Here is a 20,203-nt window from a genome sequence, read left to right as displayed (position 1 = left end):
AAAATATGGTGGAAATTCACAAGGAATGAACTGCTGCTGGAGTCATTGCTTCAAGAGCCACCACATACAGACGTATCCATGGCATGGGTTACAAATGTTGCATTCCTTTTGTCTAGTTCCTCATTATTATAGACAATTCTAGAAGTGTCTTATCTGGGCCAAGAAGAAAAAGAATTGGACAATTGCTTAGTGGTCCAAGGTGTTGTTTTCAGATGAAAGTTAATTTTGCATTTCATTTGAAAATCAAGGTCCTACAGTCTGGAGGAAGAGTGGAGAGGCACACAATCCAAGCTCCTCGAGGTCTAGTGTGAGGTATCCACTATCCGTGATGGTTTGGGGAGCCATGTCATCTGCTGGTGTAGGTCCACTGTGTTTTATCAAGACCAAAGTTAATGCCTCTGCCAAGCTTTTTAGAGATGAAAATGTCATCCTCCAGCAAGACTTTGCACTTGTCCACACTACCAAAAGTACCAATACCTGGTTTAAAACAACTGTATCACTGTGTTTGATTGACCAGCAAACTTGCCTGACCTTAACCTCATAGAGAATCTATAAGGTATTGTCAAGAGGAAGGTGAGAGACACCAGACCCGACAATGCAGACAAGCTGAAGGCTGCTATCAAAGCAACCTTGGCTTCCATAACACCTCAGCAGTGCCACAGGCTGATTGCCTCCATGCCACGCCACATTGATGCAGTAATTGATGCAAAAGGAGCCCCAACCAAGTATTGAGTGCATTTACTGAACATACATTTTAGTAGGCCAACATTTCGGATTTAAAAATTATTTTTCAAGCTGATGTTATAAACCCTTGAAATAGATCACTCTGTTTGTAATGACTCTATGTAATATTTTTGTATTGAAGAACTGAAATAAATTAACTTTTTGATGATATTCTAATTTTGTGAGAAGCACCTGAATATGCATTGTGTATATAGTGTTTTGTCTAGTGTGCCCTTAAGGCGATACAGTATCTACATTACCCTTGGGCTGCTCTTTTATCTTGAAGACAAAAAGAGAAATTATCCAGCTGGAGGTGGAGGCAGTTCAGACTTTGTGAGACTTTATTAGACAACTAAAGTGATAAATAGTTCTTCAAAAAGAAAAATCTTTACATAGCAAATACCTGGCACACCAGTGAGGAGGATCAACGTGTTCCAACTATGAAGTCTTACTTTTTTATCTTGATCCACAAATCCACACATCCATGTTCATAGTTTAACATCAAAAGTTCCTAACTGTCGTCGCACAGGCGGGTGCCATGGGAGGATGGATTAGAGTGATCAAGGGGGGCTCATGGAACCAGACAAACTGTTAGTGAAAGTGTAGGAGCCAAGGGACAAACGGAGGAGGACGAGGAGTAAGAGGTGATGGACATGCAAGAGTTAGAAGATAAAGGGGAGGATGATCACTTCTCTGTTGTTGTCTGTTGTTGGCGGAAGTGGACAGAGGAAGAAATCTTGAATGTTACCTCACCACCAACCCACAATGGTCTTGAACTCATGGAAGCGCCAAACATATAAGCGCCTTCTTGTTGCACTATCTTCAACATTATTACCATATTCTTAGGGTTACAAATACTGCTGACTACTAGGTTGCCACTCTGTTAGATCCACGGGACAAGAGTAAATTTTGCCAGGTGCTTTCCCCCTGGAAATGATTTCCCCCTGACATGCTGAACTATCAAAACATGCTTGTAGACAATCTTAAGAGAGCTTTTTCTCAATACTGCAGCGAGGGACACAGTGTGCATCACAGTTCTAGACTTCCAACACCAGGAATGTCAAGGCGTCACGGCAAAAACATTATCATCAGCATTGGCCCGCAGATGATGCCTTGGTCAAATGGGTATGAGTGTTTGGGGTGGAGTCTAATGTATAAAAGACCCCCAGCGGTGCACGCAGGCACGCTGGTGTCATTTTATGCGTGGCTATGTGAGTGGAAACTCTTCCACTCTGTCTGCATGTGTGTATGTCTGTCTAGCTTTTGCACTGTACACGTAGGCAGGCAGCTAGCATCAGTGGGGCAATTAGCCGTTGGGCTTAGCATCTGTTACCTACATGTGTGCGGTTAGCACAGTAGAGTTTCAGAGTAAGCTCAGCCCTCATCTGTTTCGTTCCTGTGTGTGATTGTCATGGGTCAGTTGCAGTGCGAGTTCAGTTCATGTGCTTGTCCTGTGACGTTTAACAGGACATTGCACTTAGTACTCATTTGTACTGTTCCTTCATGTGGAGTAACAGAGCTTGGAACTTAGCGTTCTGTTCACACTGAGCGGCATAAACTCAGTGTGTACAAGTTATCGATCACCATGTGTTCCGTCATTGCTCACTAGCAGCTGCTTTACATCTCTGCACAGTGGACCTCGGGTTGCGATTGCACTTTATTATTTATTTTATTTAGTGCAATCCACCAACCTTAACAGTGTGACAATAGTATTTTGAAATGTGGAGACTCCAAGTTTAGTCTCCATCTATTGGGTTGCCTATTGTGGAAGAGATGTTGGAAGCCCATTATACTATTTCTACTCAGCGGACATTGATAGCGGACATTGATGTCACTTTAGTGGTATGTGACAATAATTTTTTGAAATGTGGAGACTCCAAGTTGGGTTTCCATCTGGTGGGTTGCCTGATGTGTCAGGGGTGTCAGAGGCCCATTATGCTGTTTCTGTTCTGTGGAAATTTATATCACTTTAGTGTTGTATGACAACATTTTTTTGAAGTGTGGAAACTCCAAGTTGCGTCTCCATCTGATGGGTTGCCTATAGTGGAAGGTGTCAGAGGACCATTGTTCTGTTTCTTACATAGTTACATAGTTAGTTACATAGTTATTAAGGTTGAAGGAAGACTGTAAGTCCATCTAGTTCAACCCATAGCCTAACCTTACATGCCCTAACATGTTGATCCAGGGGAAGGCAAAAAAACCCCATGTGGCAAAGAGTAACTCCACCATGGGGAAAAAAATTCCTTCCCGACTCCACATACGGCAATCAGACTAGTTCCCTGGATCAACGCCTTATCAAGGAATCTAATATATATACCCTGTAATATTATACTTTTCCAGAAAGGTATCCAGTCCCCTCTTAAATTGAAGCAATGAGTCACTCATTACAACATCATACGGCAGAGAGTTCCATAGTCTCACTGCTCTTACAGTAAAGAATCCGCGTCTGTTATTATGCTTAAACCTTCTTTCCTCCAGACGTAGAGGATGCCCCCTTGTCCCTGTCTCAGGTCTATGATTAAAAAGATCATCAGAAAGGTCTTTGTACTGTCCCCTCATATATTTATACATTAAAATAAGATCACCCCTTAGTCTTCGTTTTTCCAAACTAAATAGCCCCAAGTGTAATAACCTATCTTGGTATGGCAGACCCCCCAGTCCTCTAATAACCTTGGTCGCTCTTCTCTGCACCCGCTCCAGTTCAGCTATGTCTTTCTTATACACCGGAGACCAGAACTGTGCACAGTATTCTAAGTGTGGTCGAACTAGTGACTTGTATAGAGGTAAAATTATGTTCTCCTCATGAGCATCTATGCCTCTTTTAATACATCCCATTATTTTATTTGCCTTTGTAGCAGCTGCCTGACTTCTACTCTGTGGAAATGCATGTCACTTTAGTGGTGTGTGATAATAATTTTTTGAAATGTGGAGACTCCAAGTTGGGTTTCCATCTGGTGGGTTGCTTGTTGTGGAAGAGGTGTGAGAGGCCCATTAGGGTATGTGCAGACGATCCGGAAGTGTCAGTGCTTTGGACACAATGCATGTTCACTGTGACCAAATTGCTGCCGTCTATTGAACACAGGTCAATCTGCATGTGTTCACTGAACCATGCGGATTCACTGAGTCCAATACATTCTATTTGTGAAATTGACATGCTGCCGTTTGGAGAGACATTTCTTGAAATCCCATCCACTATGCTGTAACATCTGACAGCTGTGGGTTGGACAGTGCACAAGTACGCAGCATCCAACCCACAGTGTTTACTGATCATGTGCATATACCTTTATACTGAGTCTACTCTGTGGAAATTGATGTCACTTTAGTGGTGTGTGACAATAATTTTTTGAAATGTGGAGACTCCAAGTTAAGTCTCCATCTTTTTGATTGGTTGTAGAGGATGTGTGTCAAGGACCCATTTCACTGTTTCTACTCTGTGGAAATTCATGCCACTTTAGCGGTGTGTGACAATCATTTTTTTGAAATATGGAGAATTCAAGTTGGGATTCCTTCATATGTGTTGCTTGCAGCAGTAGTGTTCCCAGACTGGCAGGCCTGCACTTACTTTCAGTCAAGTACCCGTATAACTATCCTTACATTTGTCTAATATTATTGCTCTATCAAGCTACCTGAGTGTGGCTGGGAAAAAAATTTAGCTGTTGCATGAGGTATCAGGGCTGCCTATAAACAAGACTTAGACGGCTCCCTTACCCACCTTGTCTTAATTGAAATTTTAATTTAAAGCTTTAATTGTTATCCCAGACCCTGATACCTCATGCATGGCAAATGGCTAACTGCTTCTGTGCCATTATAATATATTCTAATAAGCTAAGTTACACGGCACTCCATGTAAAAGCAGAAAGGATACGACTCCTTAATCATAGAAACTTCAAAATTCCGGCACTCTTTATAACGTAGATTATTTTTATTATGGCAGAGAAATCCCAACAGATTCATAATGTTTCAGTGTCACATAGACCTTCTTCAGACTGGGACACAAAATAAAAAAATAGATTCAATCTCTTTTTATAACAAAAGGAACAAAAACACTAATATAGATATGTACAGCAAGAAAATAAGCACCATAGATATCCATGAGAGATACATATATACATATTTATATGTATATACAGATACATATGTAGCGCCCCCACTGCCGCAGGGCCGAGGGGTACCCGGTACCGGGCCTCTGAGTCTCTGCTCTGGGGTTGTCACGGTGGCTAGGCCCCGGTCCGTGACCCTGCCGAGGGGCGCACAGTATCTGATGATAATGATAGAAGGATGGTGGTAGTGCGGTGTTGTGGCGCAGCGCCGGTCGTAGTAAATAACGAGGACACCAGGTTGCAGTCTCTTTACCTCTTTACTGAAGATCTCTGGGTCCTCAGTCCGGAATACGGTTCACCAGGCTGTGCAAGTCCGGCCGGTCCAATGGCACCTCCAGAGTTCTCTTTGCAGGTGGAAATCTGTGCCTTCCTGCTAGCGCTATGTGTTGTGGTCCTTCCCTGCTGTGCTTACGGAAAGTCCCCACAACTGTTGTGTCTGTTTCTTAAGTTCCCTCACAACTCGATTAGATGATGTTCTGCTAATCCTCCGTCCCTCCCTGATGTTACGGTTAGGACGGCACCCATTTGACGGGTAGGCTCGGAGCTCTTCCGGGACCCTAGAGTCGCCCCTCTCCACAAGTTGCCCCCCAAGACTGCATAGGTGATTTAGGTGAGACAGCCCGCCTGAGACTGACTGTCCTGCCGTAGGTTTGAAGTATTGCCTGAAGCTGTATATAGAAATACTTCCTCGGCGTTCCGGCCACCAGTGGTTTGCGCCTCAGTAGGATGTTGCCTCGGTCTTACAGCACGACTCCTACTGGTATTCTCCTTGTTGCTTTGATCTCGTTTCTCACTCAGCACAATCTATCTCGCTTCAAATCCTTCCTTGGGCACCGCCGCTATACTGAGCAGGCATGGTCCCGTTACGTTCTTTCCTGTAGCCAGGCCTCTGTCAGGATCCCACCCCTGACAGGGACCCTACCGAATCTTCTCCCACAACACCCTCTGCCACAAGGTGTTGCCTGGTTCCAACCCAGTCAGCTTTCTCTCTAACTTCCTGCCTGACCCCCAGTTTTACCAGTATGTGAGGAGTGGCCTAATGAATAGAACCCTTAGCTCCCCCTGGAGGCCCGGCTGTGAAATGTATTGGTGTCTGTGATACCTGGTCAGATGAACTCCTTCAGTGCCATCAGATGTACCATGGCTCCCCTTAGTGGCGGAGCCACAGTACTGCAACGACCAGGACTCTGGGGCGCTGCACATATACATATAAATACATAGTTCAATTCAAGTAGAAGTAATCAAGGACATCTTACTTGTATACCGGCAATGATTATCACATCATGTAATTGGACCAAGCAGGAGTCAAAAGACATTATAATGGTATACAGACAATGATTGTCACATCATGTAACTGGACCGAGCAGGTCTTATGGGCAAGAGAGGTATGGAGGTTACGTGAAAAAAATATATGCTTTTCTAATGGCCTCATAAAGAGTAATCATAGTGCACAATAAAGAAAAATCAACCAGCTTATCGGATTGCTGTATGGTCAGTGATTCAAGAAAGAATGCAGCGCAGAGTGAGCTGTGGTGAGGGTGTTCCCTGTCGAAAGCATTGGTGTACACTGGTCTAGGGGGATTTAAATACATTGTGATAGCACCTGAATGGTATGAGGCTGCAGACAAGCGTGACTGGAAAAAGGCACTGATGCAATGGTGGAATGCAAGCGGTGGAACGCACCAGAAATAAGTCACGGTAAATGGCCGGAACCGGACGTGCCAACAGTGAATGAGGTGAAACCAAGCCATGGAAGAGATCTGAGGTAACATAAGATGAATGTAATGAGAACGATTCCGAAAGTGCCGTGAAGTTGAATGAAGACTTAAAATAATGAGTAGCCCAAATTCATTTATAGAAGACAATGTCTCAAAAGTCATAGATAGGCTGTGGGAAAATCCAAAGGGCAACTGTGAATGAAAATACTGGCATTAGTAAAAGAAAAACATGGATGTAAAGAGGTAACATATTGCAAAATAAAGATTGGAAAAAATTACAAAAATGAAAACAATCCTTTGGAAAAATAAGAAAAATTAACAGAAAATAAGCAAAATAAGAAAAAGTAAATTAAAAATAGTAAACTTAGAAAACTAGATTGTATAATATCTGATGATGAGAATAAACACATTATCTAAATTGCAGATAAATGATAATATTGATAAAGTAATAAACAAATAATAAAGACTCTATACCCCTCTTGTACATACAATCATTGAAGGGACTATAGAAACTGAAAGAACAAAAAGGGAAGAAGATGTCAACATTATGCGTGCATACATAGAGAAATATGCATAATTTTAAGTAAATCAATAAAAACTCATGACATCGTATTCCTTATTTAGCACTTTAGGTTCCATACTTTGTAGGTGATGGATCCAAAATGATTCAATTTGATGTGCCAACCTGGTTCCCCCCCCCTTCTATTAGCATGTACTTGTTCTAATACTAGGTACCTAAGCTGTGCAATTGTGTGTACCACAGAGTGGAGATGGTAAGGAAATGGACAAATTATGTTGTCCACAACGTATGTCAGATTTATGTTGAGAAATATGATCTTTAACAGCTTGTGTGGTTTCTCCAATAGAAATCTTGCCACAAGGGCATTTAATAGCATATACTACAAATATGGAATCACATGTGAAGAAATCCTGTATAGGGATATCAACATCTGTGTAAGGATGAGAAATTTTGTGACCTTTCAACATAGCGCATTGAGCTCATTGAAGGCATGGAAAAGTACCCCTTTTCTGTGTTTGTAGAAATGATTGTCTTGAATTTTTTAGGGCTGATGCAATGTTCATTCTAACCAATTTGTTCTTAAGATTACTAGGCCTTCTGAAATATGGTAAAAAAAAAAGTTATTCGGAATTCAGGAATCTCTGGCTAACTATTTCTTAACAAGGGCCAATGTTTACAAATTTTTGGGTGTAATCTGTAAGTGAAAGGATGAATATATGAACAAATGGAATTTTTGGTATTGTATTCTGGTTTTTAGTGGAACTTGGTGTAGTACGACAATGTTGAAGTAGTTTAAGGGGATAGCCCCTCTGTAGAAATTTCATATCCATTTCATCTAAGCACTGTGAGCATTTTTCAGAATCACTAACAATTCTCCTTACCCTCTGGAATTGAGATAAAGGAATACATTTTCTGACTGCAGTTGGATGGCAGCTCTGGTATAGAAGTGGATTATTACTGTCTGTAGTTTTAGTGAACATATCTGCTGTCAAAGTACCATGAATATCCTTAATAATCTTGGTATGGAGAAAGTTAATTTAATCAAAATTACTTACTGTGAATGTGAGCCATACATTATTAATCTGATTAAAGAAACAGTCTAAGGTTTCAGGGGTCCCATTCCATAAACAAAAAAATATTATCAATATACCTACGCCATAATAGGCAGTGGGGTTGATATAGAGAGTTAGAATAAACATATTCAGATTCAAAATCTAATATACGTATAAAGCTGAATGTGTGTGTGTATGTCCAGGATTGGCATACAGGTATATACTATATACAGGGGAGATGACATACAGGTATATACTATATAGAGGGGAGATGACAAACAGGTATATATTATATACAGGATAAGATGACACTGTGGTATATACTATATACAGGGGAGATGACATACAGGTACATACTACTGTATATACAGGGGAGATGACACACAGGTATATACTATATACAGGAGGAGATGACACACAGGTATATACTATATACAGGAGGAGATGACATACAGGTACATACTATATACAGAAGGAGATGACATACAGGTACATACTATATACAGGAGGAGATGACATACAGGTACATACTATATACAAGGGAGATGACACAAATATATATACTATATACAGGAGGAGATGGCACACAGGTATATACTATATACAGGAGGAGATGACACACAGGTATATACTATATACAGGGGAGATGACACACACATATATACTATATAGAGGGGAGATGACAAACAGGTATATATTATATACAGGAGGAGATGACACTGTGGTATATACTATATACAGGGGAGATGACATACAGGTACATACTACTGTATATACAGGGGAGATGACACACAGGTATATACTATATACAGGAGGAGATGACACACAGGTATATACTATATACAGGAGGAGATGACATACAGGTACATACTATATACAGGAGGAGATGACATACAGGTACATACTATATACAGGAGGAGATGACATACAGGTACATACTATATACAAGGGAGATGACACAAATACATATACTATATACAGGAGGAGATGGCACACAGGTATATACTATATACAGGAGTAGATGACACACAGGTATATACTATATACAGGGGAGATGACACACGTATATACTATATACAGGAGGAGATGACACACAGGTATATACTATATACAAGAGGAGATGACACACAGGTGTATACTATATACAGGAGGAGATGACATACAGCTACATACTATATACAGGAGGAGAAGACAGGTATATACTATATACAGGAGCAGATGACACACAGGTATATACTATATACAGGAGGAGATGACTTACAGGTATATATTATATACAGGAGGAGATGACATACAGGTATATACTATATAAAAGAGGAGATGACACATAGGTATATAGAGGAGGAGATGACATACAGCAGGTATATACTATATACAGGGGAGATGACATACAGGTATATACTATAAAAAAGAACAAAGCCAGCTCACCGCATATCCACTGCCGGTGCACGGAACTCCACGTAGAGGGACGCAGTCATCTTGAATAGGAAACGAAAAAAACTTGTTCCAGCACCAATTGAATAAAATCCAGGCTTGTAGCTTTATTGTTGCCAATATAAAAACAGTGGTAACACGCTCCTCAAAACACACCAGGGCACAAACAGGCGACGCGTTTCGATCTACTGATCTTTATCACAGCTGTGATAAAGATCAGTAGATCGAAACGCGTCGCCTGTTTGTGCCCTGGTGTGTTTTGAGGAGCGTGTTACCACTGTTTTTATATTGGCAACAATAAAGCTACAAGCCTGGATTTTATTCAATTGGTGCTGGAACAAGTTTTTTTCGTTTCCTATTCAAGGTATATACTATATACAGGAGATGACATACAGGTATATACTATATATAGGAGGAGATGACATACAGGTATATAGTATATACAGAAGAGATATAATATAAATTTATGCTGTGGACAAAGAGCACCATGCATGCTCGAAACGCATTATTGCTTCTTTTCTGGAATAGTTGTGCAGTTACTTGCAAGCAGCTTTTTCCAAATTTTAAATATGTGGAAATAAAATTGATGACTTTTACTCCGGAGCTGGATTTTTTTTTCTTTCTTACTTAATTCCCAGGGACAGGATAGTACGTCATAGGCGATCGGACGCGCTTACGGGGGGAGCACGGCCGATCGCCGCCGGGTGTCAGCTGATTTTTACAGCTGACATATGGCACTATGTGCTAGAAGCGGTCACGGACCGTTCCCGGCACAAACATGATCGCAGCGTGCCGGCGGCATAGGGAAGCATCGCGCAAGGAGGGGGTGTTGTTCATAGGGTCTCCTACCTCCTCTTTCCTGCAGGTCCCGGATCCAAAATGGTCGGGTCCTGCAGGGAGGTGGCTTGCAAGCGCCTGCTCAGAGCAGGCACCAGCAAGCCTCCCTTCAGTGCCTGTCAGATTGCTGATCTGACACAGTGCACTGCAAAGTGTAAGATAAGCGATCTGACACTATACTGTGATGTCCCCCCCTGGGGCAATGTTATAATGTAAAAAATATATATTTACATGTGTAAAAAAAAAAAACTAAATAAAGAAAAAAAATATTGCTCCAATAAATACATTAAAAGAAAACAATAAAAGTACACATATTTAGTATCATCACATCCGTAATGACCCGACCTATAAAACTGTCCCACTAGTTAACCTCTTCAGTGAACACAGTAAAAAAAAAAACAGGCAAAGAACAACGCTTTATCATCACACTGCCAAACAAAAAGTGTAATAACACACGATCAAAAAGACAGATATAAATAACCATGCTACCGCTGAAAACGTCATCTTGTCCTGCAAAAAATGAGCCGCCACACAGCATCATCAGCAAAAAAAAAAGTTATAGTCCTCAGAATGCGATGCCAAAATAATTATTTTTTATATAAAATAGTTTTTATCGTATAAAAGCGCCAAAACATAAAAAAAGATATAAATGACGTATCGCTGTAATCATACTGACCCAAAGAATAAAACTGCTTTATCAATTTTACCAAACGTGGACCGGTATAAACGCCCCCCCAAAAGAAATTCATGAATAGCTGGTTTTTAGTAATTCTGCCTCACAAAAATCGGAATAAATAGTGATCAAAAAATGTCACGTGCCCGAAAATGGTACCAATAAAAATGTCAACTCGTCCTGCAAAAAACAAGACCTCACATGACTCTGTGGACCAAAATATGTAAATATTATAGCTCTCAAAATGTGGAGACGCAAAAACAATTTTTTTGCAATAAAAAGCGTCTTTTAGTGTATGACAGCTGCCAATCATAAAAATACACTAAAAAACCCGCTATAAAAGTAAATCAAACCCCCTTTCATCACCCCCTTAGATAGGGAAAAATAATAAAATAAAAAAAAGTATTTATTTCCATTTTCCCATTAGGGTTAGGGTTGGGGCTTGTTAGGGGTTGAGTTCCCGCCTCTGCACAGGGGGAATCTCGGGCCATCTCCGCTGCGGTCTCCCATTCTTCTCCTGCCGCAGTGGAGTCTACTCAGCGGAGACGTCGGTCCCAGCGTCTCGCTCAGTCTGACTCTGTGCAAAGGGCTACTGCTGCTTTTCCAGCTTCTGCCATTGAAGCCAGTGCTGGACAGCGGCAAGCAGACGCTTTTGGGACTAAGTCCTGCTTTTCTCCTTCTGAGCATGCCCAGGGTAAGATCTCTCATTGGAGATCCAGGGTCACATGCTTGGATACTGCAGATCCAGGGTCACATGCTTGGATACTGCAGCAAAGCCCATTGGCTCTCCAGGAAGGTCCTGAAGGTGCTCAGGCTCTGTGGCAGCCTCTCATTGGTCCTTCTAGGAAGGTCTTGTACTTGCTGCAGCTATAAAAGGCTTGCATGGCCGTGCGGCCATGCGCTAGTATCAATCCAAATATGTGCTTTGGGCCAGTGTGGTTATGTATGAATGTATTCAGGGACTCGGCTGAAATAAGCCCCTAGAATACTGCCACCTCCGGTGAGGAGATTGCGTGTGAGCATAACCACTGACTGCTATCAGTTCGGCAGCAAGCTTGTGCTCCTGTTAGGCTAACAGGGTGCAGTGCTTTGCTCTCACAGCTACTCTGTGAAGTAACAGAGCTAGTCTATTCTGCCAAACAGTGCCACCATTCACTAGTAGCTAGTGTTGAGCGATACCGTCCGATACTTGAAAGTATCGGTATCGGAAAGTATCGGCCGATACCGGCAAAGTATCGGATCCAATCCGATACCGATACCCGATACCAATACAAGTCAATGGGACTCAAGTATCGGACGGTATCCCTGATGGTTCCCAGGGTCTGAAGTAGAGGAAACTCTCCTTCAGGCCCTGGGAACCATATAAATGTGTAAAAGAAAGAATTAAAATAAAAAATATCGCTATACTTTACCTCTCCGACGCAGCCGGGACCTCAGCGCAGGAACCGGCAGCGTTGTTTGTTTAAAATTCCCGCTTTTACATGGTTACGCGAACTCCCGGCTTGTGATTGGTCAGGGCGCCCATGTTGCCGGGCCGCGGACCAATCACAGCAAGCCGTGACGAAAATACGTCACGGCTTGCTGTGATTGGTCCGCGTCCCGGCAACATGGCCGCCATTAACCAATCACAAGCCGTGACGTCACGGGAGGCTGGACTTGCGCGCTTTTGAAAAAGCGCGCGTGTCCAGCCTCCAGTGACGTCCCGGCTTATGATTGGTCACGGCGCCATGTTGCCGGGACGCGGACCAATCACAGCAAGCCGTGACGAAAATACGTCACGGCTTGCTGTGATTGGTCCGCGGCCCGGCAACATGGCCGCCATTAACCAATCACAAGCCGTGACGCCACGGGAGGCAGGACAAGCGCAAATTTTAAAATTGCGCGCGTGTCCAGCCTCCCGGCTTGTGATTGGTTGATCGCGGCGCAACCAATCATAAGCCGGGACGTCACTGGAGGCTGGACACGCGCGCTTTTTCAAAAGCGCGCAAGTCCAGCCTCCCGTGACGTCACGGCTTGTGATTGGTTAATGGCGGCCATGTTGCCGGGACGCGGACCAATCACAGCAAGCCGTGACGTATTTTCGTCACGGCTTGCTGTGATTGGTCCGCGGCCCGGCAACATGGGCGCCCTGACCAATCACAAGCCGGGAGTTCGCGTAACCATGTAAAAGCGGGAATTTTAAACAAACAACGCTGCCGGTTCCTGCGCTGAGGTCCCGGCTGCGTCGGACAGGTGAGTATAGCGATATTTTTTATTTTAATTCTCTCTTTTACACATTTTAACAATGTTAAAATGTGTAAAAGAGAGAATTAAAATAAAATGTTGTTCCGATACCCGATACCCGATACCACAAGAGTATCGGAATCCCGGTATCGGAATTCCGATACAGCAAGTATCGGCCGATACCCGATACTTGCAGCATCGGAATGCTCAACACTACTAGTAGCAGGTTCCTCCTGCGCGGTGGACCCCGGGCTGCGAACGCACCATTTCTAATAAACATCTATATTTATCGATGCGTTCTGCTAGCCATAACAGGACTACAGTTAGGGTTGGGGCTAAAGTTAGGGTTAGGGTTGGGACGAAAGTTAGGGTTAGGGTTGGGGCTAAAGTTAGGGTTAGGGCTACAGTTAGGATTAGGGCTATAGTTAGGGTTGAGCTAAAGTTAGGGTTAGGGTTGGGGCTAAAGTTAGGGTTAGGATTGGGGCTAAAGTTAGGTTTGGGGCTAAAGTTAGGGTTGGGGTTAAAGTTAGGGTTAGGGTTGGGGCTAAAGTTAGGGTTTGGATTACATTTACAGTTGTGATTAGGGTAGGGATTAGGGTTAGGGGTGTGGTTAGGGTTATGATTGGGATTAGGGTTAGGGGTGTACAGGGGTTAGGGGTGTGGTTGGGATTAGTGTTAGGGGTATGTTCGGAATAGGGGTGTGGTTGGGGTTATGTTGGGATTAGGGTTAGAGGTGTGTTTGAGTTAGGGTTTCAGTTAGAATTGGGGGGTTTCCACTGTTTAGGCACATCAGGGGCTCTCCAAACATGACATGGCATCCGATCTCAATTCCAGCCAATTCTGCGTTGAAAAAGTAAAACAGGGCTCCTTCACTTCCGAGCTCTTTCGTGCATCCAAACAGGGGTTTACCCCAACATATGGGGTATCAGCGTACTTAGGACAAATTGGACAACAACTTTTGGAGTCCAGTTTCTCCTGTTACTCTTGGGAAAATAGAAAACCAGGGGCAAAAAATATTTTTTCTGGAAAAAAAAGATTTTTTATTTTCACAGCTCTGTGTTATAAACTGTAGTGAAACACTAGGGGGTTCAAAGTTCTCACAACACATCTAGATAAGTTCCTTGAGGGGTCTAGTTTCCAATATGGGGTCAATTGTGGGGGTTTCTACTGTTTAGCTACATCAGGGGCTCTGCAAATGCAACGTGATGCCTGCTGTGCAATTTGTCCTGAGTACGCTGATATCCCATATGTGGGGGTAAACCACTTTTTGGGCACATGGCAGAGCTCAGAAGGGAAGGAGCGCCGTTTGACTTTTCAATGCAATGGACCAATCCATCTATGTGTGCATTCCCAAAGGAGCTCCTTCCCTTCCAAGCTCTGCCATGTGCCCAAACTGTGGCCCCCCCCTCATATGGGGTATCAGCATACTCAGGACAAATTGGACAACAACTTTTGGAAAAAAAATATATATATTTTCACTGCTCTGCGTTATAAACTGTAGTGAAACAATTGGAGGTTGAAAGTTCTCACAACGCATCTGGGTATGTTCCTTAGGGGGTCTTCTTTCCAACATGGTGTCACTTGTGGGGTTTCAATGTTTAGGCACATCAGGGGCTCTCCAAACATGACATGGTGTCCTATCTCAATTCCAGTCAATTTTGCATTGAAAAGTCAAACGGCGCTCCTTCCCTTCTGAGCTCTCCCATGTGCACAAAAAGTGGTTTACCCCCACATATGGGATATCAGCGTACTCAGGACAAATTGCACAGCAACTTTTGTGGTCCAATTTCTCCTGTTACCTTTGGTAAAATAAAACAAATTGGAGCTGAATTAAATTTTTTGTGAAAAAAAGTTAAATGTTAATTTTTTTAAACATTCCAAAAATTCCTGTGAAACACCTGAAGGGTTAATAAACTTCTTGAATGTGGTCTTCAGCACCTTGAAGGGTGCAGTTTTTAGAATGGTGTCACAAAGTGACTTCAAATATGATGTGGTCCCTAAAAATTTTTTTAACCCTTATAACTCCCTAACAAAAAAAAAGTTTGGTTCCAAAATTGTGCTGATGTAAAGTAGACATGTGGGAAATGTTACTTATTCAATATTTTGTGTGACATACAGTATCTCTGTGATTAAAGGGCATAAAAATTCAAAGTTGGAGAATTGCAAAATTTTCAAAATTTTTGCCAAATTTCCATTTTTTTCACAAATAAACGCAGGTAATATCAAAGAAATTTTAGCACTATCATGAAGTATCATATGTCTCGAGAAAACAGAGTCAGAATCATCAGGACCCGTTGAAGCGTTCCAGAGTTATAACCTCATAAAAGAACAGTGGTCAGAATTGTAAAAATTGGCCCGGTCATTAACGTGCAAACCACCCTTGGGGGTTAAGGGGTTAAAATTTTATTATTTATAATTAATATGTTAATACTAATATAGGGCAGAATTAATTTCAGCCTATTTGTTTGGCCCTCCTCAATAGTCATAGTCTTTCATATGGGCACTCTTAAAAATTAATTGACCACTCCTGCCATATAGCTATCTAAGGAGAAAATGGGCCCCTCTTCAACCTTTCAAAATTGCTGTATATCTAAGCTATACAGCGCCTTGCGAACGTATTCAGCCCCATGGAACTTTTCAACCTTTTCCCACATATCATGCTTCAAACATAAAGATACCACATGGACATTTTTGGTGAAGAAACAACAACTAGTGGAACGCAATTGTGAAGTTGAGTGAAATGTATTGGTTATTTTAAAGTTTTGTGGAAATTAAAAAACTGAAAAGTGGGGCGTGCAATATTATTAGGCCCCTTTAACTTAATACTTTGTTGCACCACCTTTTGCTGTGATTACAGCTGCAAGTCGCTTGGGGTATGTCTCTATCAGTTTTGTACATTGAGAGACTGAAATTCTTGCCCAATCTTCCTTGGCAAACAGCTCAAGCTCAGTGATGTTTGATGGAGATTGTTTGTGAACAACAGTTTTCAGCTCTTTCCACAGATTCTCAATTGGATTGAGGTCTGGACTTTGACTTGGCCATTCTAATAGCTGATACGTTTATTTGTGAACCATTCCATTGTAGATTTTGATTTATGTTTGGGATCATTGTCTTGTTGGAAGACAAATCTCCGTCCCAGTCTCAGGTCTTTTGGAGACTCCAACAGGTTTTCTTCAAGAATTGTCCTGTATTTGGCTCCATCCATCTTCCCATCAATTTTGACTATCTTCCCTGTCCCTGCTGAAGAAAAGCAGACTAAACCATGATGCTGCCTCCACCACGTTTGACAGTGGGGATATTGTTTTCAGGTTGATGAGCTGTGTTGCCTTTACGCCAAACATATTGTTTGGCATTGATGCCAAAAAGTTCGATTTTGGTTTAATCTGACCAGAGGACCTTCTTCCACATGTTTGTGGTGTCTCCCAGGTGGCTTGTTGCAAACTTTAAACAACACTTTTTATGGATATATTTGAGAAATGGCTTTCTTCTTGCCACTCTTCCATAAAGGCCAGATTTGTGCAGGGTACGACTGATTGCTGTCCTATGGACAGACTGTCCCACCTCAGCTGTAGATTTCTGCAGTTCATCCAGAGTGATCATGGGCCTCTTAGCTGCATCTCTGATCAGTTTTTTCCTTGATTGAGATGAAAGTTTAGAGGGATGGCTGGGTCTTGGTAGATTTGCAATGGTATGATACTCCTTCCATTTCAATATGATCGCTTGCACAGTGCTCCTTGGGATGTTTAAAGTTTTGGGAATCATTTTGTATCCAAATCCAGCTTTAAACTTCTCCACAACAGTATCATGGACCTGCCTGTTATGTTCCTTGAGCTTCATGATGCTCTCTGTGTTTCAAACAGAACCCTAAGACTATCACAGAGCTGGTGCATTTATACGGAGACTTGATTACACACAGGTGGATTATAGTTATCATCATTAGGCATTTAGGACAACATTGGATCATTCAGATGTCCACAATGAACTTCTGGAGTGAGTTTGCTGCACTGAAAGTAAGGGGCTGAATAATATTGCACACCCCACTTTTCAGTTTTGGAATTTCCACAAAAATGTAAAATAACCAATACATTTCATTCAGCTTCACAATTGTGTTCCACTTGTTGTTGATTCTTCACCAAAATTTCCATTTGTTATCTTTATGTTTGAAGTATGACATGTGGGAAAAGGTTGAAAAGTTCCAGGGGGCCGAATAATTTCACAAGGCATTGTATGTCCTGGATTGCTTGTTCTGTTTACTCTTTGCTGTCATGCAACTTATTAGTTCAGGAAAATAATTTTCCTAAAACCTCACATTTAAAGAGTGATTAGCCCAAATACTCTAACGTCTCACAGTCTTCATGATTTGAAGGCACCCAAATCTACCACTGCAGACATAAAACATGTCTCAAATTGACATCCTCAGTACATCGGAAGCAAAACAGAACTAATATGAAAAACAACAGCTACAGTATAGTAAAATATCCTTTCTGGCGATCCATTCATAATTATGGTTCTACAGGGTGAGCCATGTATATGGATACACCTAAATAAAATGGGAATGGTTGAGGATATCAACTTCGTGTTTGTGGCACATTAGTATTTGGGAGAGTGAAAACTTTTTAAGATGGGTGGTGACCATGGCGGCCATTTTGAAGTCAGCCATTTTGAATCCAACTTTATTTTTTCCAATGGGAAGGGGGTCATTACATCAAACTCATTGAGAATTTCACAGTAAAAACAATGGTGTGCTTGGTTTTAATGTAACTATTCTTTCATGAGTTATATACAAGTTTCTCTTTGTTTACAGCCATTGACATGTCGCAGAGTTTAACACATGAGGAACGGATGGAAATTGTGTTGATTGTCTGGTGAATGCAGACCCGGGTCATTGCAGCAGATTTCAATGCAACACAAGAAAGCTGTCATCATTCCTATTTTATTTAGGTGTATCCATATAAATGGCCCACCCAAAAAAGTTTGCCTCATCACTGAACATAATGTTCTGTATAGATTCAGAGCGCCGATCTGGGTCATCCTCGTTGAGAAGCTGCAGCAGCTGGATATTGTAAGGGTGCCATTTGTGAGTAGCTAATATCCGCCGAAGGGATGTTTGACTGATGCCAGATTAGCACTCAGAATTTGCAGAATGGGCAAAGCAAAAATTGGAATAGGACCCTCAGATTACACAGAACATGTTCAGTGATGACGAGGCAAACTTTTTTGGGTGGGCCATTTATATGGATACACCTAAATAAAATGAGATCGATGACAGTTTTCTTGCATAGGGTGTCTTGCATTGAAATCTGCTGCAATGACCCGGGTATTGCTTTCACCAGTCAGCAGCACAATTGATATCCGCTCCTCACGTTTTAACGTCTGCGACATGTCAATGGCTGCAAACAAAGAGAAACTTGAAAATAACTCATAAAAGAATAAAGTTACATTAAAATCCAGCTTAACATTGTTTTTCTTGTGAGATTCTAAATAAGGTAGATGTGTCACATGACCCTCATCCCATAGGAAAATATAAAGTTGGATCCAAAATGGCCTACTTAAAAATGGCTGCCATGGTCACCACCCATCTTGAAAAGTTTTCCCCCTCCTATAGACTAATGCCACAAACAGGAAGTTGATATAAAAAACCAATCCCATTTTATTTTGGTGCATCCATATACATGGCCCACCCTGTAGAGTGGTGATGTTTAAAATATCTTTCATTCAGGTAGACTGGTTTAGAAATGGTGAGAAATACTTATCTTTGTTATTTATCTACTGGGCTTTTATGCATTTATTATGGCTTTATCATTTGTACAATCTGGAGACTTTGATAGTGAGTTTTAGGTAAATTTTCCAGTTATCATAAAACCAAATTGTATAACTTGTGTTGAAAACGTCATAGATTGTTTTGTGGTTGATCTTGTACTTTTATATCAAACTTCTTGCCAAGAATTATCCAGTTTAATTGTCCTTTACTGTCGGTAATAGCTTGAGATAATTAGGCATAAGAAGAGAGAAACACAACTCCAATTGTCATTATTAAATCATTAACTTAACAATAAACTTTTATTTTAAAAAAAGTCTTTTAATACCAGTATTGATGAATATATGGTCATCTTTTTACAAACACATGTAGTATAAAACTGTCCTAGATTTATAAAATGAAATATCTGTAAAGTCAGTAGAAAATGTAAGCATAATAATACTCTAAAGATATAAAAAAATCACTAAAAAAATATTTGAAATGATCCCAGAGAGACTTTTGCCGAATGTCTCTGCCTGTCCTGTTGATTGCAATGCTTGTTTCTCAACATTTACATTTTGTTGTACACATATTATATAATAAAATCCAAACCATAATGCCACTTACACAAAATTATACAAAGAACAAAATAATAAAGTCAAATGTACATTAGCATTTAAAATAGCATTTAGGACAGAAATGCTAATATTGCTTAAATATAAATATTTTATAAACTGATTAAAAAGAGATACTCTTAGTTGATGCCAGCTTCTATTCTTGCAATTATCTGTTAACAAATTTAAGGCCCTGTTTTTTCAATCTGACATTTTTTTTCAATATCCAATAAGGGGGTAAACACAGATTGATATCTCCATTCATCTATTTCTCCTTTGCTCCTATTTAATTGTAAAAGGTCTACACATTATTGGGCTGTAATGGAATCATTCCATCACATTGAGATCAAAACACAGTTTAAAGAAAACATACATTTGCCGCTTTTCTTTAATATTTTCATTTATAATTTTTTCCTCAAAAACAAGATTAGGAATTGTCTAAAAGTGTAATTAAAATTATATTAGAACCCACTTATGATATGTCTACAAAAATAGTCCAGCTGCTCAAGATGAATATTAGGAAAACATATTTCCATGTTTAATGCCTTTATATCAAGTTTGTTTTTTGGTAA

The sequence above is a fragment of the Ranitomeya variabilis genome, chromosome 5 (assembly GCF_051348905.1).
Source record: "Ranitomeya variabilis isolate aRanVar5 chromosome 5, aRanVar5.hap1, whole genome shotgun sequence".
Taxonomy (NCBI): Eukaryota; Metazoa; Chordata; class Amphibia; order Anura; family Dendrobatidae; genus Ranitomeya; species Ranitomeya variabilis.
This window is presented reverse-complemented; position numbering follows the sequence as displayed.